This window comes from Rattus norvegicus, chromosome 7 (assembly GCF_036323735.1).
Source record: "Rattus norvegicus strain BN/NHsdMcwi chromosome 7, GRCr8, whole genome shotgun sequence".
Lineage (NCBI taxonomy): Eukaryota > Metazoa > Chordata > Mammalia > Rodentia > Muridae > Rattus > Rattus norvegicus.
Window position 1 is genome coordinate 104,455,458 of NC_086025.1, and position 22,614 is coordinate 104,478,071.

General features: G+C 38.3%; 1 long non-coding RNA gene across 1 annotated transcript in view; it reads left to right on the forward strand.

The window, feature by feature from the left end:
• The first annotated feature begins 10,725 nt into the window (after positions 1 to 10,725).
• The window catches only part of LOC134479746 (uncharacterized), a 28,008-nt gene continuing 16,119 nt past the window's right edge, over positions 10,726 to 22,614 (forward strand). The window contains exon 1 of the long non-coding RNA XR_010053428.1: positions 10,726 to 11,195. This is a non-coding gene — a long non-coding RNA (uncharacterized LOC134479746). The remainder of the gene's footprint in view (positions 11,196 to 22,614) is intronic.

Consider the following 22,614-nt stretch of genomic DNA (forward strand, 5'->3'; position numbering starts at 1 on the left):
CTGAAAGAGAAAAGAATGACTTCCTGGATAGTGAACTGAGCAATTCTCCATCCTTTCACTAATCTATGGCCTTGTGAATCACAGAGCTGGCATTTGAGCTTTGTCATGGAAGAAATAACTCATGTATATAAAAAAAGGAAGAAAAGAAGGCATAAAACACCACACAGTCAGATAACCTCAAAACTTTGAGAGGCATAAGCAAACCTAAAAATAGGACCTGAAATTTTCATAGAAAAAAATACTGACACTGTTCATTTGTTTCTGTCTTTGTTGTTTATATTTCAACTCATAGAGAGAAAAAGATCCATCCTCTTTCAAGAATGCAAATAGAAAAATATGTTGCTTGGCCATGATGCTTTGAGAAAGAAAACCAATAAATCATGCAGCTTCTTTTCGTATTGACTCTTTCCTCCCAGCTCCGCATGGGTGACATTTTACAAGTCAGCTTTAAGGAAATACTGTGATATTTTTAAAGCTTGACTTTACCTCCACTTTCTTATTCATTTTCCAAATTTGGAGGAAGCACAATTGAAAATATTATAAATCAATTGTTTTCATAAAGAGGAAGTCAAGTTTTCCTGTTTGATAAGCTTTAAGAATTTGATAAGCTTTAAGAATCTACATGTTCTGCTTGAAACAAGCAACAACACAAGATTTGAAATTCAAAATCATTCAGCTCTTATTGAATTTTTCTTACATATTAAAATTTATGTTTTCTCTGCATATTCTTACTTATTTAACCTTTCTAAGCATTATGAGAAATAGACATTTTTTACTGATTTATATATTCAAATAATCAAAATTATAAGCTTCTGATAAAATATTTAGATACTAACAAATATTTTGGAAGTAACCCATTAAGTTTGTACCACAAATATATTTATTCATCATAGTTAATGTCAATATAGTAATATTTATTATGAAAAAATACTAAGACTTAATTGAGAAAATTGAGATCCCCTTCATTATATTCCACCTACATATTGTTTAATTTTCATATAAATTATTTTCCATAAAACAGTATTTTATATGTAGAATGGGGCCCAATAGAAGTTTATTGATTCGAGGTTGTTCATCATATTTATTAGTGAAAAAATATTTATTGACCTTCTAATCATAATCAAAACACTCTGTTGGGGGATTAACGTGCTAGATCTGGCGTTCCATATCATCTGATCAACAGGATCAACTTTAAGATTCCTTTAATTATCAGTCAGCTCCAGTCATGAGAATTCTGCAGATAAGTATAATCAAGAAGAGATATGCATACTCATGACCTCTGTTATAAATCTCCATCCATTCATCATCCCTTCATCCATTCTTCTACCTGTCTTCCTGACTAATACATTTCTTAGTATTAAACTGGAACATGCAATATCAGTGACAAAGGACACTTTTATGGTATTCTGTCTTTAAATTCTACTTATAGGAAAGCTGGGAATATCTTTATTCTGAAAGTTAGAGCACTACAAATTCAAATCCAAATCCAAGTAGAGAATAGCAAATTTGAGCTTAAGTCAATGGACAGAGCAGGCAAGTTCACAGTGTTCAGATCCAACCAGAAGTAGGAACTTCAAATACATCCCAACATCAGAATAGACAATCCCCATTGCCAACCCAATTTCTTGATTCAAATGCCATTCTTATCCCCCATGATACTCAGCACAATGAGGAGATATGTTTCTGAAATGCCACAACAACATACCCCTAGTAGTAAGACACCTTAAAGATATGTGTTGTTGACCTCTGTAACATGGGTTATATGAACATCATTGTAAACATGATGTTAATACATGATACCTTGCTTGCTTGCCTGCAAGTTCCAAGATCGTATCTTTTTTTTGCTTATATCCACTATGTGTGAATGACACTACTCTTTAAATGCCCCATATCTTTCTTGGTTTTCTAGATTAGAGCAAGTTCTTTCTAGGAAACAGATATATGTAGATAATGTATATCTACAGAAAAAAATCCTCTTAGGAAAAAAAATATAAAGTGAGAGATCGTAAAGTTGTTCTTAAACAGATAACTGAGAAATTGAAGTACAGAATGCTTGAGTCTATTCTTTTTTAAAATAACATTAACTTATTTTCTGGGAGTAAATAAGGAAAGGGCAAAAGCTATGGGCCTACTAAATGAGTTTCAGTTTACATTTCCTGACCTTACTGTGCAATCATTAATAGAATGGCCATTGAAGAAAATTATTGTTCTAATACAGCAAGTTTTAGTTACTATCGTTAAGCTAGAGTTCCTTGGCATCCTTTCTCCACATGGTCAACTTTCTCCTGACTCTAAAAACTATTTTATATGCCATATTTTTCTCTAATATGTAGTGACCAACTACTGATAGTTTTAAAAATGCTCAAATTGTAAGAGATATGTTAAAATATGCAAATGAGATTATACATTGGTGAAAGGGGGTGAGATTAATGATAACAATTTTAAGTTGTATTGGAGGTTGAGTTTTTTTTGAATAGAGAACAAAAAGTGTAGAGAGTCATAACAATCAATCTTTTGTTATGGTGCTTGGCATCCTTTGTTGGTTCTCCAGGTACCTGTAAGTCCATTCATGGGAGGTACAACTGGTGTAAAGTTGCTATATTCTATTTTGTTCTGACCATTCTTTTCTGAACTATTGAGACCCCCTCTATCTGTTTCTGTCTGAAAGTATGTACTTGCTCAAGGTTTCGTAAAAGAATTTTGTTAAGAGTCAGACTTTCTGGGACCTTTTTTGTAAATACCCAGGAAGAAGTTATTCTACCTACCACAAAGGTGTGCATTTGTTCTCTAAGTCCATCACATCAGCCATGATTATGAACATTATTAGGTTTTGACACTGCTGTTTAAAGTCTCTGCCAGTCCCCTCCTAAAGTGACTGAGACCCAACCTCCTGCAATGAACAGATCTCCATGTAGTATTTGATGAGTTAAATTAATACTGCATCCAACAGTTTTTGAGGCAAATTGCTTTGATAAATTTAAGAATGAAAAAGGAGATTTAATGTTAAGAAGGAACAAAGTGGTACATTCCATGTTTGAGAAGAAAGGAAAGTCATGAACTCTTTCTTAGATGTGGAGAAAAGAGTAGAGATCCCAAGTGACCCCTAGTTTCCCTCTGAGAAAAAGACAGTGGTACAGCCAGAGAAATAGAACACTCACAAATTTCACTGTGTCTGGCAGGTTTCCTACCTTTGTTTGATTGTTTCTAGACTTCTGTCAGCAAAAAAGTATAATCCCTGAGAAAACAAGGAGGCAAACAAAAAACATACCCCATTACTTCAACTTTTTTCCAATGAGCTAATGGGGGTAACTCATTAGCAGAATACCCTCAGTTGATTAAGAGAGGAAATTTAATCCACCAACTCAACTGTATTGGCAAGGGACACGTTCGGATACAATCTGGCTGAAATGCACCATACACACACCTCTAATCCCTCTGGATGGAATACAGATACCCGCTTAGTACACATCTTTGATCCCTCTGTCTGGAATACAAACATCCCCTTTATACACATGTATAATCCCAAACAATGATGTCTAATTGAAGGCAAAGTGGTGAATCAGAGAAAGATTTGACAGATTGAGTCAGAGGTTAGATATACTCAATTTTCATGAGGACAGGAAAGAGAAACTATATAAAGAGGAGGGACGGGTGAGAGAGAGAGAGAGAGAGAGAGAGAGAGAGAGTGGTATTTCTTTTATTTCAATTCTATGGAGTTCAGTTCAGTTGAGTTCAGTTGAGTTCAGTTTAGTTGAGTATAGTTGTGCTCAGTTCAGTTTGGAGCAGTGCAGTTTTTGGAGTTCAGGGGCAGACTTTCTCCCCCCCCCAAAAAAGCAATTCATTTAAAATCCAAGAGAATCCAATTTGAATCAGTCAGTTTGGAGGACTTTAGTCCAGAACAGCTGAAGTGAACCAGCCCACTAGTGTTCAAAAAAAGAGAACTCGAATGAGTAAATTTATTCAACAGTATGTCTAAGAGGCTAAAACGTTCTAGAACTAGGTTAGCAAGCAGAGGCTGGAAGCTGAAGTCTTCAAGGATCAGTGTTCCAGAAGATTGAATTGTGTCAACTAGGGTTCTGAGGGTACCTGGAAGAGAATGGGGGACAGGAGACGTGAAGAAGGATACCAAGACAAGAGTGTGATCAAGGCGAAGTTATACCATAACAGGGGTAACACAAAGAGGGGGGAAGTGTGAAACATTTACACAGGCCAAGGACAGAGTATTCATGTGGTCAGCTGATATCAACAAGATGTTGTTTTTTCAGAAAGGCTACAAGTTTGCCATATTATTAGTCAGGAGGATGTTGGTGTCTCAGAAAGGTTACAGGTCATCACATTGGGCATCTTGACATCAGATGTATTTCTCAGCAAGGTCACAACTTTGTCATACCATTATTCATCCTGACCACCAGATTTCTATTAGTCTTCTGCAGCCAGCTGGAGGTTTTTCCATGAAACCGGTCATATTTAACTCTAACCATAATATTTACATCAATAATGGAGGGTTTCAAGGGCATCGTTCCCAACAAGATTGTATTGAGGTTAGAAGATTCCAGGGCTAGTTCTAGGGATAATTAAAACAGAGTACAGAAACACTCTGGGCTCAGTCCAAACCATGTATTTGTAAACTTGGGTATGGCTGCCTCTCATTTCATCCCTTCCTCTGAGGAAATAAAAGCAACATTTACATTTACAAAGACTGAACTAATTCTTCATTGCAGGATGTGAGAAAGTAGATGACCCCAAGGAACTTTTCTAGACTGAGAAACCCATGAAAATAGTCAACATGGGATAAAATATTATGTATCTTTTCAAGATATTCCAAAGATCTGATATAGATCTCTTTTTAGCTATATAATAATACAGTGCTGTGCACCTTTTTTATGCTATGTGAAGAGAGAAACTGTACAATGTTTAATTTCCAAAAACAAGACAATGAACTAAAACTTTGGAAACTAGTGAATAATCATAGTGATACCTCACAGGATATGGGCAGTCATGTTTCCTCAGCTCAATACACAAATTAAAGCTGTGAGTCCAGATTTTTGCACCTATTATTAAATAACATGTTAAAACTAAAAGGACTGGGTCTGTATCTCAGTGAATAGAATAGAAGCCTGGATATCATAAGTTCTGAGTTCTCTTCCCAGCACTGCATAAAATGTTGAGTGCTGACACCAGTAGAAAGACAAGGAGTTCAATGTCTGCCCCAAGTCCTGCACACGATACATGACCGTGTCTCAAAATACATAAGTAAATAAATAAATAAATAACCTCCAAAAAGTTTTAAAAAGAATTTTAAAAATAGAAAAAAATAAGTCTCCCTTGAACATATTAATTCCACAGCTCTAACTCAGCTAGTGATCTTATGACCTTGACATCATGAGCCTCTCTCCTAATTAATTAAACCTGAGGATGAGTAAGTCACTGCATTAAAATCATTGAAAATTAACTAAAATTCTGACTAGAGCTCTAGAAATAGGCTTCTCTAAGTACAAATGGTATTCCAAATAATCTCTTAGCATTAGGATAACACAGGCTTGCATAATAATCAGCTGGAAGCATGTAAGCCTAGTAAGACCCAATGCTTTTCTTTGACTATCTGGCATTGTTAACATTAGTCTGTGTTGCATGAGAAATCATGAGTTCACTTGGAATACGTTTTTTTACTACATAGAAACTTAACATCTATTCCCACATCAGATATTCTGATTCCCATATCAAATGTAACTATTTGTGTGTTTTGATTACATTGGTGAAAATAGGCCTTTGCTGGTGGTCATACATAGTATATACAATTAAGTGTAGTAAAAAAATCCCAATAATGCATGAGTATGCGGCTTTTTTATGTATTTATTGTACTATTCTTTTTACCTCTATTTTAGAATACACACTCTATACTCATAAAAACGGCTACAGTAAAACAATCTGCCATGGTGCACAGTAGCAGCCTTGTATATATTGAGTACACCAGGTCTTTGATCGTTTCATTTCTCTCCTGTGGTTGGATTAATCTTTGACTGTTTTATTCATCAGGATGCCAGGGGGCAAGGGGCTTTTCCATGTAAATAAAACACATTAACTCCTGAGTGAAGGCAATCTCTTTTAGATTGTGATGTTCACATAAAAATAAAACTACCTATTGAGGCGGGTTTCAGAAAGTATCCTGATTGTTAAGCAAAGCCTGATTTTTATTAGTCTGTGGCTGCTAAAACAATAACTGTAAGGACATGCTCCCAGTACCCTTGCTGAAGGACTCTAGAAGCATCAGAGAAATTGCCACTTCTTAGGTAGCTGTTTGGGTAACCTAACCATTCTGATTAAAAACACCTGCAGGCCTTTTTCCCCAATGTAACAGGGGCTGCGGTAATGACAGTGTGGGATGTCTGGCTACCTCAAGGGTGGTGAACCATAATGCTGGAGTGATGGCTTTCTGAGAAGCTAGCTATCCTTCATGTTTGGAGCTATTAAACATGAAAGCTCATTACAACAATAATGACTGTTTTGATATTTGCAACTGCCTGGAGTGAGGTAGCCAATGGAGAGCCATCAATGAGGCATAAAGAATCAGCTACACCGTGAGTGCAAGACCCAACTGGCCCATTGGTTTTCACAAATCTAACCTTCTGGGGATAATGTTAAGTACTGGAATGACTTGGAACATTGTGACCCAATCAACAGTCAACCAGCCAAGTTCTTCTGGCCATTCATAGCTAAAAAATACTTCTTCTTTGGATTCTTAACACTTTAGATCAGAAAACTTTACATAATGGTCACTGTCATGTACTTGTGGCTCTTTGTGCTCTCTAAAGTGTAAAATGTTTTTTGGACCCATATAATTTCTTCATGTAGTATTCAAAGTAAGACAATAGCCACAGAACAGGTTATTATTTGTCACTGTTATTTAAAGGTTGCTTCTAACTCTTTTTCATATTTAATACTGTAATAATATTCATGTTAAATATACACACTCATGTTTATACAGCATATCATGAGGAGATCAGAGAAAAGAGGACAAATATTAAGGAATTTTGCCCATGAGTAAAATGAAACTTGTCTGTGAATTTACATGCTTCTTTTGATTCTGGTATATTTTATTTGCCTAAAAACTTTTAGAGAACAATATACCTTAGTACCTTGAGATTGATAATCAAAGGGCAGAAGACACCATTTACATAGTGACATAGAGAGAATCTGTTATAAACATTACCTGTAAGATAAAAAGCTGACGGTCAATGTGCTAAGGCAGGAAATATGAGGTGGGACACTGGCAGGAAGAGAGAGAATTCTGAGAAGTAGTGTAAGTAACAAGAGAGATGTGGGGACAACTGAGAGAAAGAGAGACAGGAAACAGACTAAGAAACACAGAGGTAAACCAGCAGAAGAGATGCTAAGGAAGAAGTGGGCCAGGATTGAAGGAGAAGTAACTAACCACATGGTAGACAGAGAATAGTTAAAATAGGTTAAATAAGTTAGGAGTTACTCACGTAATGAACCAATACTTTTGGCCTGGGCATTTAATAATAACTATTCAGTCTCAGAGTCATTATTGATGGAGAGTAAGGAACCAGAAGGAAAAATGGATTTAAAATTTATTTTTACATAGTACAAACACAGCAATGTAGACAGTGTCAATGCACACTGGACACAAGGCAACTGCAAAGCAAGCAAGATCTATATGACAGGTTTTGCCTAACTCTATGATAAAATTCAGTGAAGTTTAAATTCCCCAGGAGAACAACAATTTCACTTTCTATTCCAGTGTTTAACCATGGGTAAATTAGTGTTTTCTGAATTCTTGTTGAGAGTATAACAAACACCAACACATATAGCCAGGCTTTGAGGACTAGAAGTAAATATTAAAATATTGGAAGTGTATGGAAATTATAATAGTTGAACATGAATCCTTAGCATAAGAAAGAAAGCATCTAAAGTATCATGGGACAAATTGTTTGCCTCTGTTTTCTCCACTCATTGGGCATCCTGGGATATAGCTTATGTTGGGTAAACCATTGGGTGCTGCTGGACATTAGTTGACTTGGAATGTTTGTGTCTCTTGTGGCCCGAAAGAAGAAATGAAGAGGAACTGTCCAAGACAGACCTTGGTAGTTGAGGTTAGAAACACAATGTGAAATGTTTTATGTTTCTTATTGAGATCTCGACTTGTTTTCATCACAGAAAAGCTGAATGTGAGATCTGAATTTAGAACATTTGGGACTTCTGATTTCTTGGAATTTAAAATTCTTTTATATGGAGTTTCAAAATGAAGACAACTTATTCATCATTGGTGACCATCATTGACCTTCAGATGGGACAGGATAAGTGATAGCAACACCATCTCAGAGCTGAGAACTTTGTGCCTTAGAGTAAGAAACAAATACCACAGAGGAGATACTGACTACCCATAGGAACAGAGGACATTGCATCAGGCTTATGTGTACCAGAAAGTCCACTAGTGAAACTCTTTGGATAGTGCTTAATGTAGTATTGGTGATTTCTTAAATATCCTGGGTAGACCTAGTAGAAATCTGGCCCCTGTCTGCCAGTGAGGGCAGCCTTCACCATATTGCACTGAACTGCTTGATAGCTTATGGGAAGATGCACATTGCATGTCAGTCTTCCCAGGGTGATTATGTAGGATGGGAATCAGGAAACTGTGTGGAAATTCTGGAACTGTTTTCCTAGGACGATAGAGCTCTGGATCTGGGGGAAAGGACTGATCTTATATATGATGAAGATACATTGACACTTGAGTTTCAAAATGTATTTGTCCAAAGCATGATCATGAACATGTTATTTTTCCTCTGCTTTCTTCAATAATTAATTTTTCTGTACCTCATTTTGTTTAAGGTTATTTTCACTGAAGACATGTCTTGATCTGAGTAGTTTACAAGTTTGCACATAAATATATAAAGCATAATTCTAGGTAACTTGAATGCCAAGTGTAATATATTATTTCCTTAAGATGTATAGCCAGGAAGTCATAGACTTTAATGATTACGCTAGCACCATCATTATGCTAAATGTTCATGTTCTAAAACTTCCTTCTAGATATTTGTGCTCATGGGAATAGATAGATATTACTTTGGACCTGTGTTAGAGAAGCTTCTCTTTGTTGTCAATGATGGTAAAAGCAGACTGCTGTCTTCTGCGTATGCCATGGCCTTTGTACCCATCAATTCACAAATGCTGTAGTCACCTTCATCAAACATACACATTATTTCCATCATATATGGGAAAGGGGTGATTGTGGCTCTGCTCCTCTTAGACAACCTACTGAAAATTAAAATTGCTTTGGGGAGAGGAATTAGTTGTGAGATAGAAGAGGGTCAGTGGGAATAGGGTAATGTGAAGGGTGGAAGGGTGATTATGATTACAGTATATATATATGTATATATATATATATATGTGTGTGTGTGTGTGTGTGTTCGTGTGTGTGTATACATATGTATGTATGTGTGTGTGTGTGTGTGTGTGTGTGTGTACAAGAAAATTGAATCTGTGTTTCTGGGACCAGTCTAAATCCCAGACTAAGCAATGTCTCAGACTGTTGCTGAGATGGATTTTCATTCCTTAACAGTCTACTGGTGCAGGCCAGCAGTCCTTCCCTGACCTGGTTCACTGTTCAACTTCATTTTATTTCAATAAAAAATTAGTATCAAGTGATCATGTAATTTGGGAAAGATGCAGATGCCACAAAAATGACTTGAACAATTAGAAGATACCAACAATCAAAGGAAGAAAATAGAATAAGCATCTGGAGATAAACGGTGAGGCAGCTCACCACTCTAGAGACTGCACGGACTTGAGAGGGGACTTAGGAAAACAGTCATTTCTCTTTCTTCAGAAGGGTACTAGGAATAGGAGGTGTGCTTTTTGTTTATCTACTGTTCTTGATGAATTCTCTTCTATTGGGAACTATTCAAAATGTAATACATCAGTGTCCATTGTAAGTGCACTTATCCTAGAGTTTTACAGTGGCCTAAGTGATTACCTGGAAGGCTTGCTACCTGACTGGTGTGTTCTTGGAATAGCACGATGACTTCTATCTCTGAGAAATATAGAATTTAAGATTTCCACTGTATAATACATTTTTATTATATTGATAGGCTACTCAGACTTAAATGGATAGAAAACAAACATTTCTATAATCTAAGACTATATTTATGTATACATTTGTGTCTCTCTTCATTTGACTCAGTATTACCTACCCATCTCCATGAACTTCTGTGTGTATATATTTTTCTTTTTTATTCTATGTGGATAGCATATGCTCAAATAATACCAATAGCGATTATTATATTTTCAAACATTTTTGTGTGCCCAACTTTTTTATGTATGGCGTTCCTTCTTTTGCCTTGCAACCATTGCACCACGGAAGAAAATTCATTTTGTGGTTGGCCATTTTTAGAATAAAGTTATTTTTCATCCCCCAGACTAAATGAGAAAACCTTGACTCCCAATCTGATTTAATTTCCCCCTTTGCCACTTTTTTCCAAGCTGTAATCACCATGTTTTCTTCACAGAATCATTGACACTGAACCAGAAAACATGTCCCCGTGAGGAAAAAGCTGACTGTAAATAACTTGTCTTTAAAGGGGAAGGCTTATTGGATTTTTACCCAAGACATCATGAGTCCTAGCTAAATACAGTAGGATGTCCATGCCCCTTCGACATTGAATGTGAGGAGCTGTCCTCACAGAGATGTGAGGAGCTGTCCGAGGAGCTGTCCTCACAGAGATGTGAGGAGCTGTCCAAGGAGCTGTCCTCACATATGTGAGGAGCTGTCCTCACAAACTCCATTACAAGATGGCACCGGCATCCGGCAGAACGCACCTAGTAAAAAGGGCAATACGCAGGTGCCTGGTAACTTCCCTACTCAAAGGGACACGTACGTTTTGGTACGTCATCTGGCATAATTGGCAGCGACCAGTCAGAGAGTGACACGTCCTAGGCGAGGATAGTTTCCTATATAAGGGACGGTTATTCCTCACTCGGCGTCTCCGCATTGTAAGCTTATGCTCTCCCTCTCAAGACGCATTAAAGCTTTTCTGTAGTAGGATCCTGTGTGTGCCGCGTCGTTCCTGCTGGCGAGACGTAGCGCGGGACATCTGGTGCCGAAAACCCGGGAAAGACCTCACCATCGTCAGCACCTTCGGAGATCCCTTGGCGACAAGGAGGATTCAGAACTGCAGGTAGATATGTTCGGAGAGGCAGCCCTCTCTTGGACTTTGGTCTGGGGTTGTCACCGCCTTGGGAAGGATTTGTTGAGGCTATAGTATTTGTCCTGGGAGCCACCCTACTCTTTATGTTCTGTTTTCACCGTTTTCGCTGTTAAAAGGACGATCACAGCAGCTGAAGGTGCGTCTCAGTCTCTCGTATATAAGTGAGCTTCACGCAGCTCCCTTTTACCTTCGATTTTGACTGTTGAGGAACAAGGACGCGATAAGGCCAACATAGATAAGCGGCACCGTCCGGGGAGGCGCGTGTAAGACTCCCGTACATAAGAGAGCAGCGTGTCCGTCTCTACCCTTTCACCTCACGCCTTGTCAGACGGACGTAGATAAGCCGCCGGCGTTCCTGGCCCATCATGGGATCCTCACAGTCTGTGGTCATGGCCTTGGAAACAGTGTTAAAGCAGAGGAACATCAAAATTGGAGGAGGAACACTTAAAAACTTTGTGAAGGAGGTGGAGAGGGTGGCGCCTTGGTTTGCCTGTTCAGGCTCGTTCACGATTGCCTCATGGAACAAACTTGGAAAAGACCTTGACAGAAAATTGGCGGAAGAGGATCTGTGCCTAGGGACCAAAGCTATATGGAAGCTGGTTAAGAATTGTTTAAAGGATGAAACGTGTAAGGCAGCAGTAGTAGAAGGACAGGCCACTCTCGAGGTAGTCTGGGAAAGTCTGTCAGAAACCGAACGTAGTGAGAGGTTGGGCGCGCACAAGAAAAAAGACGTCCTAAGAAAGAAAAAGTGCCCTCCCGGTAAGTCCGCAGACAAGGGAGCATTGAAATTTTCAGATTCCAGCACTTCCTCCTCTACACATAAACCAGGAGGGGGAGCCAGCCTATACCCTGTGAAAGAGCTAGAAGCGCTGAACCTCGACAGTTCTGAAAGCTCTGAAAATAAAACCTTAGACTCAGAGGAGGAGGCCGAGCTAGTGCTGTTAGTATTCTTGAAACCGCCAGTATAATTAAAACCACTAGTAAGGTGGCAGATATTTTCCGAAAAATCCAAATTATCCTATTAAATAGAAGATTCCCTGTATACATTACTCATATACGGGCCCATTCTGGACTCCCTGGCCCAGTGAGTTCAGAGAATGATTTGGCTGACAAAGCCACAAAAATGATAGCTGTGGCCCTGGCCTCTCCTTTAGAGGCCGCTAAAGCCTTTCATGGCAATTTCCATGTCACCTCAGAAACTTTACGCCACCGCTTCTCTATAACTAGAAAAGAGGCATGTGATATAGTCACCCAATGCCAACAGTGCTGCCAGTTCCTCCCAGTTCCTCACATCGGGGTCAACCCGAGAGGAATACAGCCATTGCAAATCTGGCAAATGGATGTTACTCATAATTCTACTTTTGGAAAATTACAGTATGTGCATGTATCTATAGACACATGTTCTGGCATTCTACATGCCACCCCACTTACAGGAGAAAAAACAACACATGTCATTCAGCACTGCCTTGAAGCATGGAGTGCTTGGGGAAAGCCAAAATGTGTAAAAACTGACAATGGCCCGGCCTACACATCTCAAAAATTCCGTCAGTTTTGTGCTCAGATGCAGGTTACCCACCTGACGGGCCTGCCCTACAACCCTCAAGGACAGGGAATCATAGAGCATGCTCATTGGACGCTCAAATCATATTTAATAAAACAAAGAAGGGGAATTATGATAGAACTCCCCCCAACACCCCGAGTGGCCACTGCTCTGGCCCTTTTTAACCTTAAATTTTTTAAATCTTGATGAAGCTGGACAAACAGCGGCTGAGCGACATTGCTCAGAGCCCAAGAGGACAAAAGAATTAGTCAAATGGAAGGATGTATTAACAAATGAATGGAAAGGCCCGGATCCTGTTTTAATAAGATCCAGGGGAGCTGTCTGTGTTTTTCCACAGGACAATGAAAATCCCATATGGATCCCAGGACGACTTACTTGGAGCATCACAGCAAGTGATCAAGAAGGGACTGGGACTCCTGCACCTCCTCACTCTTCTTCCATGGATGCCAGCAACGGTGTAGGGCGAGCTACGATGGGGAATAATGTCAACCTTTCCACTCCCGATGCCGGTGATGTACCACTAACAGGGATTTAGGGTTGGCCTATTTACCTAAGGATCCACAGGTTGAACGACTAAAAGAAAATAGGACTATTCCCCTTAAGGGCAGCCTTTGTTTTGGCATATTCAACAAAACATCTTTTGATCTCCCTTGCATTATGTTATGTAATCAATCTTCTGCTTGGTTAAGGGAGGCCACATGGGGAACTGGTGAGGAGGACATTGTGGCTAACGCCACAGTTCTCTATGGTGGTGGCCTTACATTGCGTTAATGGTAGCTGCACTGATCTTACGCCCATGGCGATGCTACTTGGAGGAAAGGGCGAAAAGGGACGGTTGTCATTTTCCTGGACGGGGAACATCAAACCTGCTGCCTCTGTCTGGACAGCTACTCATATAAAATATCGCAGTAGTTACCCGCATGCCTCGCTTTATCCCGATCCCTGTTGATACCTCGGGGACCATGACCTTATTTAGAGGAAAAAGAGATTTTGGTACTTCTGCAATTATTGCTGGCATTATTGCTACGACAGCAGTCGCTGCCTCGGTTACTGCCTCGGCATTGGCCTTGTCAAATTCAGTACAGACAACCCAAACTATCAATGATTTATCGGCCACCATCTCTGTGGCTCGGGACAGACAGGCCTCAGCCAATACTCAGATATAGGGAGGCCTTATGCTTGTCAACCAACGTATAGATCTGGTCCGAGAGCAATTAGACATTCTATGGCCACTGGCCCAGCTTGGCTGTGAGCAAAAACTCCCAGGCCTTTGTGTCACCTCCATATAATATGACAAATTTACCCGAGCTGCTAATCTGTCTAAGAGTCTTTCACAGCATCTGTTACAGAATTGGACCTCGGAGTTTGAACAGACACTTCGAGAGCTGAGATTGACCATCATTCAAGTAAATTCTACCCGACTGGACCTGTCTTTGACGGAGGGACTGTCATCCTCAGCAGTCTCTTATTTCAAGGAATGGGTGGGAGTGGGACTTTTTGGAGTGATCCTCTGCTGTGGATTAGTGTTACTCCTCTGGTTGCTTTGCAAATTGAGATCTCAAACAAGAAAGGACAAAGTAGTGATCGCCCAGGCGCTTGTAGCCCTTGAACAAGGAGCGTCAGCCGATATCTGGTTGACCATGCTCAAGCAACAGGTCGCCGGCTGGACAGCTCTTGCACTCCTAGAACCTCGGTTCATTGCACAGGATTAGAGTGTCCGGCTTGAGCAGCCCATGAGGGGTGACGAGCTTAGCATCGCACAGGGAAGTTCTACCAAATACGCTCCCTGGAAGGCATGTCATATTACATGAGGGTTTCTGCCCCAGTTTTCCCTCCCTCGAAAAATGGCAGTGCGACAGGTCGGGAGTGCCCTGGGTCCCAACAACAGCCTAAGGGTATCTCTCTTGTACAGGTTCGCCAACTTTGTACGAGGATATGACCTCTGTCTTCACCCTCCTATATCTGGGTGTCCTGTTTGCTTAAAAAAAACAGAAAAGGGGGAGATGTGAGGAGCTGTCCTCACAGAGATGTGAGGAGCTGTCCGAGGAGCTGTCCTCACAGAGATGTGAGGAGCTGTCCGAGGAGCTGTCCTCACATATGTGAGGAACTGTCCTCACAAACTCCATTACAAGATGGCACCGGCATCCGGCAGAACGCACCTAGTAAAAAGGGCAATACGCAGGCGCCTGGTAACTTCCCTACTCAAAGGGACACGTACGTTTTGGTACGTCATCTGGCATAATTGGCAGCGACCAGTCAGAGAGTGACACGTCCTAGGCGAGGATAGTTTCCTATATAAGGGACGGTTATTCCTCACTCAGCGTCTCCGCATTGTAAGCTTATGCTCTCCCTCTCAAGACGCATTAAAGCTTTTCTGTAGTAGGATCCTGTGTGTGCCGCGTCGTTCCTGCTGGCGAGACGTAGCGCGGGACAATTGAACAGGGCTATGTTCCGGTTTTTTAAACCCTGAAGGAGGTTTATAAAAAGTGTCTACCTTCATTTTACTGGAGCATAATTCTGGCTGTAACAGAAAATTAATAAAACACTACAGCAAGTATAAATGTATAAAGTCAAGATCTGATTGTACACAAATGGAGTCAGTGAATGAGAAGTTGTAATTAATTGACTCTAAATTGATACTCATTACTTCTGCAATCAGAGTCCTTATTTTCCCGATGAACAATACATTTTTTTAAGTTTGTCTTTGAAACATTTTAAAATGTATGCTAAGTAATTTGTAATATTTGAAAATCATCTTGTCACACAATGATAAAGACAGCAGAGTGTGAAGTGAATGCTTGTACTTGTTACCAGGTTTTGGTTACCTGGCTACCAGGTAGCTATGCAGAATATATAATTCTGATGGTGTGCTTTGGAAAACAACTACCTCTTTTCTACTTAAATTACAAAATAATGAAAAAGACCCTTAAATAATTGTCCTCCGAATCAGCATACCACACTTCTTCTTGATATAAACATGTGGAAACATGTAGAATACCATAAGGGCTAAGATGAAATTTTTGTCTCCTCATTTCTTCAATGCAATTAGAAATAGCATAGTACATCTAGATAAAAATAGAGTCTTTAGAATCTCAATTATAGATGCCCTCTATTGTTTATTACTGCGGAAGAGGGGAATGAATGAAAATATTTGTACTTAAGACATTCGATAGACTGAAACTTAAGCAAATAATGGGAGTGAAATGGCTATAAAATATTTAACTCCTTCAATCTCCGCAGAGAATTTCATTTTACCTAAACCTTTGAAATCAATATATTCTTTGACAATCCCCCACACACATACATACAAAATGTTCTGTCCACACTCATTTGTCTACCCTCTCTTTCTACCCCTGTAATACTTCTTTCCTACTACCAAGTCCATACCTCACCTTCTAGTCTTTTTATTTTGTTTGTGATCCTGCCTTTTATCACTTACTGCCTTTAGCCAGGCCCACTGCTACAAAGAGCATGGCTATAAGTTCTCTACTGGATCATTAATAACTCACTAGTGATATCACTGAAAATAATGACTTCCTGTTTTAGAGCAGTCCTTGATAGCCATTAGCATTCCTAGGTACCCCTAAGCCCCAACCCTCTACCTACTATAACTGAACATTTACCAGCTCTAGTCATCTGTAAACCCTTGGTAGGCCAACAAAGCCATGAGTTCATGAGTATCACATCCATGTCTTTCACATAGGACAGTATTTCATAGATGCCCGGTTTTTGGCTTTTGCATTCTTTATGTCTCTTTTATAATTCTCCATGAGATTTGGAGAGGGGAATTCTAGTATACCATTTAACTCTGAACACTCAACTGTCACTTATTCTCAGCACCTGGAACAATAATGAATTTCTATATTAACTACCGTATGTTCCAAAGAAAAGAATCTTTGATCAATGCTACAGACAGCATTATGGGTGTAAAGGTCAATTAGGAAGCAGTTTGACAATGTGCCCATTTAATTGGGCAAAAGTACTAGTTTCATCCCTACGTCCAATGACCTCCTAAGAGCCTTTGACCATGTCCCAAGTACTGACCATGAACTCCCTATATATAATGGCTTTCAGATCTTGTGAAAAATTAGTTAAACCATAACAAACATGCCAGTTATACCAGTACGTTTTTTGTGCACAGCAAGATTCTATAACAAAATGCAAAGTCTACAACTAGAAAACACAATAGGTAACTTTTCCCTATGCTTGCATAGCAACTTCCAACACTCCGAATGCTATCCAGAAGGCAGGAGCTTCCAGCTCAGTTACATCATGGTTACATATTATGAAGCCAAGACCTAGGGTTTCTCAATGTTAGCCTTACTGTTGCTTTGATAAAACATCATGAACAAAACAACTTGGAGAAGGAAGAATTTATTTGCCTTACTTTCCATACTACTGTTCATCATGGAAGAAAGTCAAGACAGGAACTCGGAGCAAGATCCTGGAGGCAAAAGCTAACAAGGAGGCAATAAAAGTACACTGTCTACTATCTTTTCCCAAAAGCTTGCTCAGCCTTCTTCCTTACAGAACACAGAGCCCAGGAGCAGCCACACACACAATGGGCCAGGTCCTCCCACACCAATCACTAATTAAAAACACCCGACCTGTTTGCTTACAGCCTAATTTTGTGAAGCCACTTTCTCAACTGAGGTTCTTTTTTCTCTAAAGACACTATATTGTGACAAGTTAATATAAAACTAGCAAGCATGGGGTCTTATCTAGTTCTGGAGGCAAGAAAAGATAATGGACATAAAGTATGAATTTGAGGACTTTGGGAATCTTCCTGGGCAACAACTCTAGGAAAGTACCTTCAAATTAACACTACATTTTCACTTAATGAGTCTTAGCTTCTTGAGATCAGCAGTACATACCCATTCATGGTACCTCCATTCACAATATTTTAAAAAATTGTAATTAATTCTTTGATAATTAATATCAGTATATTTTAATCATATTCCCCATCTGCTCCTTTCTTTAACTCTCCAAGTCTTACACCCACAATTCCATCCTTTCTAATTCTGTCTCTGTCTCTTTGTCTCTCTGTCTCTCTGTCTCTCTCTCTCTCTCTGTCTCTGTCTCTCTCTCTCTCCTCTCAATAATCTTGAGTTCTCTTTATGCCGCCCATATAAACACAGGTGTAGGGCCATCTACATTTACCCATACTATTAAAGAAGACTGTCCTTCCAAAAAGCCACCAGCTGACCAAAATTTATAATTAAAACCCTAATATGCCCCTAATGAAAAATATGCATTACATAAAATTGTACATATATAATACCATTGTGTGCCCTGCTATAATATAATGTACTTGATTACAGAAAATTTTTGTTTTATTTTGATTGTACTAGTGCTGCAAATCATTTACCAATACATGAATACATGAAGACGCATGGCTCAACTTCTAGGGAGAAAAAGACAAGGACGCTGATGAGATTTTCAAATAATATAGATGTTATTAATTTTTTACTAATAATATGCAAAATATGGAGGAGAGACATCAGAATATATTTAGGAATTTCAAATAAAACATATACAAAACAAAATTTGGGAGGATCTTTGAATAGATAATTCTCCTTTCTTAGATCTGAGACTCATTTCTACCTTAGAAATTCACTATAATATATTAAATTGTCAGATTGGGTATGAAAGAGAACTGTAAATTTAGTGGTCGGAAATAGAGCACCTCTCATTTCTCCAGGAGATTATCCTACTAGCATATGAACCCTCTGCTGCTGGAACTGAGGCAGTATGCAGTCAACATTGCATGTCATAAGACTAGAACTACACAAGGTTGCATTTTCAAGAAGTTGCCAGCTACTTTCCAGGGAAAAATATCAAATGGCCAATAGTAGGTTTGAGGAAGCAAATGTACCAAAATTTAATGTTTGTGTCTCACTGCTGATTGTTGGTTTTATCCAAGTTTAACTATTTAAGGCTACCTTTTTGGTCCTTTAGCTTGTAAATCAAATTTATATGAAAGTCAACAGGAAATATAAGAAAATTTAGAGGGTCCAATCAAGATTGTCTCACCTGTATTATTCACCTGAAAAAGTAAATAATATTAACAATTACCAAATGTGACAATGGAAAGAATAAATGAGTTAGAAAAGTACAAAGCAAGTTGTCACTCTGTCATAGAATTTTGACACATTCTGCTTGTTCTTCTTAAAACAGAAACACAGTTAATTGATTTTCTGAAACTGGGCTACTTCATCTGCAATATTTGAAAAAATATTACACAATTTGGAAGATGTTTGAGGCTTAATGGACATTTGGTATATGAAGTGTCTCACATCAATGAGGGCAATTATTGGTATTGAAAGCACATGCTACTCTTCTCAGACACCTCTTACATTCTGCCATTTTTAACTGAAAGTTCTAAGTGATCAATGAAATATCACATGTCTCTTGGGGGAAAGCTAAAATCTTATCACATTAATTAAATCTGTATGCAATTGGAAAACTGATTTTAAATTATTTAAAAAGGCAACCTTGCTTTATTATCTTTGTTATGCATTTATTGGCTAATGCACACATGAAAAATGATGATACATTTATTGTTAGATTAATAAAGGTGATACATTTATTGTTAGATTAATAAAGAAATAAAAAATAATGGATATTTAGGGTAAATAATCCAAACAGACCCATGAATAGGTTGGAGGTTTTCTGGCTTTTGTCAAATACAAGGAATATTGTATTTTGTCTTCACATACCATTTCTTTCACTGTCAAGATTTTGGAAAGAATTACTGTCATTTGTGCCTGTGTGGGAGTGAATATAGATATAGAGTGGTTTGTAAATAGTCTTAACCACAGATCCTGAATTCAATAATCTGACCAGGCTCATCTCACATGCCTACAATTTGCCCATAAAAAGTTAAAATTCCCTAATGTTTCTTAAATTGCAACAACATTCTGCTATTTAATCATAATTCATTTATCATTTTCAAATGTTTGGGATTGTCCTGGACAAAACATTTTCAATTGTAGAAAGTTCTACAATCACAAGAAAGAGACATGATTTTCAGATTTAAATCATTTATTCAAAATTAGATTTTCATTTATTCTAATCCTTTTGCCAGGTAATAAAATAACCTTCAATTTATTAATGTATTTACCAAAAGATAAATTTTAATTGACATTTTCCCTATAAGGTTGGCATCATTACATAAATGTAATTATAATCACATAATGACTATGACTAAGTCAACACATTACTGCTCTTAGCAGGACTATTGCAAACCAGGGATAAAGAAATGAAGAACTTCCGTGTAAGAAAATTTGTTCCCTTTGTTATAATGAAAGTGGTCCTAAATAATAACAGTGTACTAGGGAATGTTTTATTTATGTCCTATGATGGATCACTACCAATTAGAGGTGCAGCTTTCTAGTGAACTAGAGTACAGTCAAAGAAATTGAAATCCCATGTTACTAAGCCTATGGCTAGTGAATATGGCACACAGCCACTTTTTGTAAATCTCTATAAGCAAACATAATGATGGGTAGAAAATAAGCTGGTTGATTCCCAGAACATGCCACCTTCCACAACTGCTCATCAACAGACAAATGTCAGTACCGATATGTGCCTTTGTTTCTTCTGTCCACTCCAATATTTGTACATACGATATCTTCAAGTCTGTTTGATTCAAGATAATTTGTTGTTGTTACTGCTGATGTTAACCAATGAATTTTGTTGGAGTTGCTTATGGTAAAATGGCTGAGGACAAATTACCTGTAGGAGCAGAAATGAAGCAAAGCCAGCTGTATCTTCAAAGTCATATCCCAGAATGAATAACAACTTGTGAAAACCGGAGCATGCTGAGACACTTGTAAAACTACAAAAAAAATCTGATATACTGTGAACAGGTTCACAAATCTCTAAGCGTAATTTTTCACTATGGGGAAGTCAATAAGGACCGACCATCTGCCATGTCTCTATCTCACAAAGTAGAGCCTCATGTTGTGCAATATTGTCTATTGAGAGCATGCCTCAGCACACAGGATCTCAAGGACGCCCCTAACTGCAGTTGAAAGGTGTGAAGGGCTCATTTGTAGGTGTCCATATATTTTAAAACAATATGGAAGACTGGGGTGACAGAAGATTGGTTTTTCTGTTTTTTTAACTGTGTTTTGATATCATAAATGTGAATTGAAAGTAAGTAAACAAACAGCATAAAGTTGCAGTAATATAAGGCAACTCGTCATACAACTGAAATTTGATCCCTGGACAAATTTGGACTATAATCTCTCATTTACAACAGTTGATGAATGATTGTTGCCGAGCATGTCCTGTGTTGAATGATCACAAGGAACTCACCTGAAGAAACATGGGTCAAACTGTGTGACCACTAAAGTTTCCTGTTCAAATTCTGTTTGAGGTGCAATAACATCAGACTTGTTTTATTTTGTTTATTTTCCTAAAAGAAAATGATTGAACAAAGAGTTTGTCCTTCTAGTTTTGTATACTGATATTTTGACTATAATATATGAAAAGCATCTCTATGAAAAGACACTTCAAAAATCACTAAATGTTTAAAGCATCAGAGAGTATCAGACTATAAAAGAGGCATTATTTCCATTTCATCCAGGACCTGATTAATTACATTTTCTTCTATAGCTTACTAGAAACTGTCAATATGATCAGCAACTTGGTATTTACCTGACTCATTCCTACTCAAAAAAATAGTCTGTCATCTATCGAAATGTGTGGCATTGCATAGAGACTCCTTTTATTTCTGAATGAATGCATCATCATCCTCCAAAACACTGGGCTCCTATAGACTTCAGTGAAGTGGATGCCATTGAATTTTCATGTGACTTACCACTCACTGGAAATTCAAGGTCTCTTAGAAATTAAATTTTCCCTTAGAAGATTTACATGTGAATGGTTTAGTTATTGATACAGTAAGCTCATAGATGACATTTTGGGGAAGTCATTGTATAGTGACTTATCATTAGTGAGTAAATTCCCTATATACAAAAGTTGACGGTATATATGGAGTTAGTGAAAACTTTTGGAGATGTGGTCACGCTTGAGGAAGGAGGTGACTGGAGGGATGACTCCAGAAAATTCTCTTGTTCTTTTTTTTTTTTTTTTTTTTTGGTTCTATTTTTCGGAGCTGGGGACCGAACCCAGGGCCTTGCGCTTCCTAGGCAAGCGCTCTACCACTGAGCTAAATCCCCAACCCAAGTCTCTTGTTCTTAACCACTTCTGACTTCTGTGAAATGAACAGCTCAACCATGCCATACTTTTCCATTATAAGATTTCAACTAAGCCTAAAGATGGCATAACTAAGTGTACAGGGATTGAATCTTCTAAACTCATGAGCCAAACAAAACATTCTTTTTTAAGTTGTATATGCTAGTAAGGTTTGGTGAGAGCAACAACTACCACTGGACAAACTTGGACTATAATCTCTCATTTATAACAGTTGGTGAAGGATTGTTGCTGAGCGTGCCCTGTATATAACAAACTATATATATTTGCAAGTGATTTAAGTTCCTTTTGTTCACTTTGTCAGCTTTAATCGGAGTGATTATTTAACAAAGCAAATAAATGACATTCTATAGAAAGCACACTCAATCAAGACTCCTACTCCATAGTAAAAATCTGTAGTAAGAAAGTAGAATGATCTTCTACTTCCTATCAGGAGATAAAAAATGGTGCCTTCTGATATTTTTCAGTTTCAAGTAGAGGATAACACATTTCCAGGATCACGTACCAACAGCTGTGTTAATTTTGTCTTTGTAAATATGATTAACTGGAGTCACAATCCTTGTTTCTATCTTTGGCATTATAGTTTATGACAGTCTGCAATCAGAC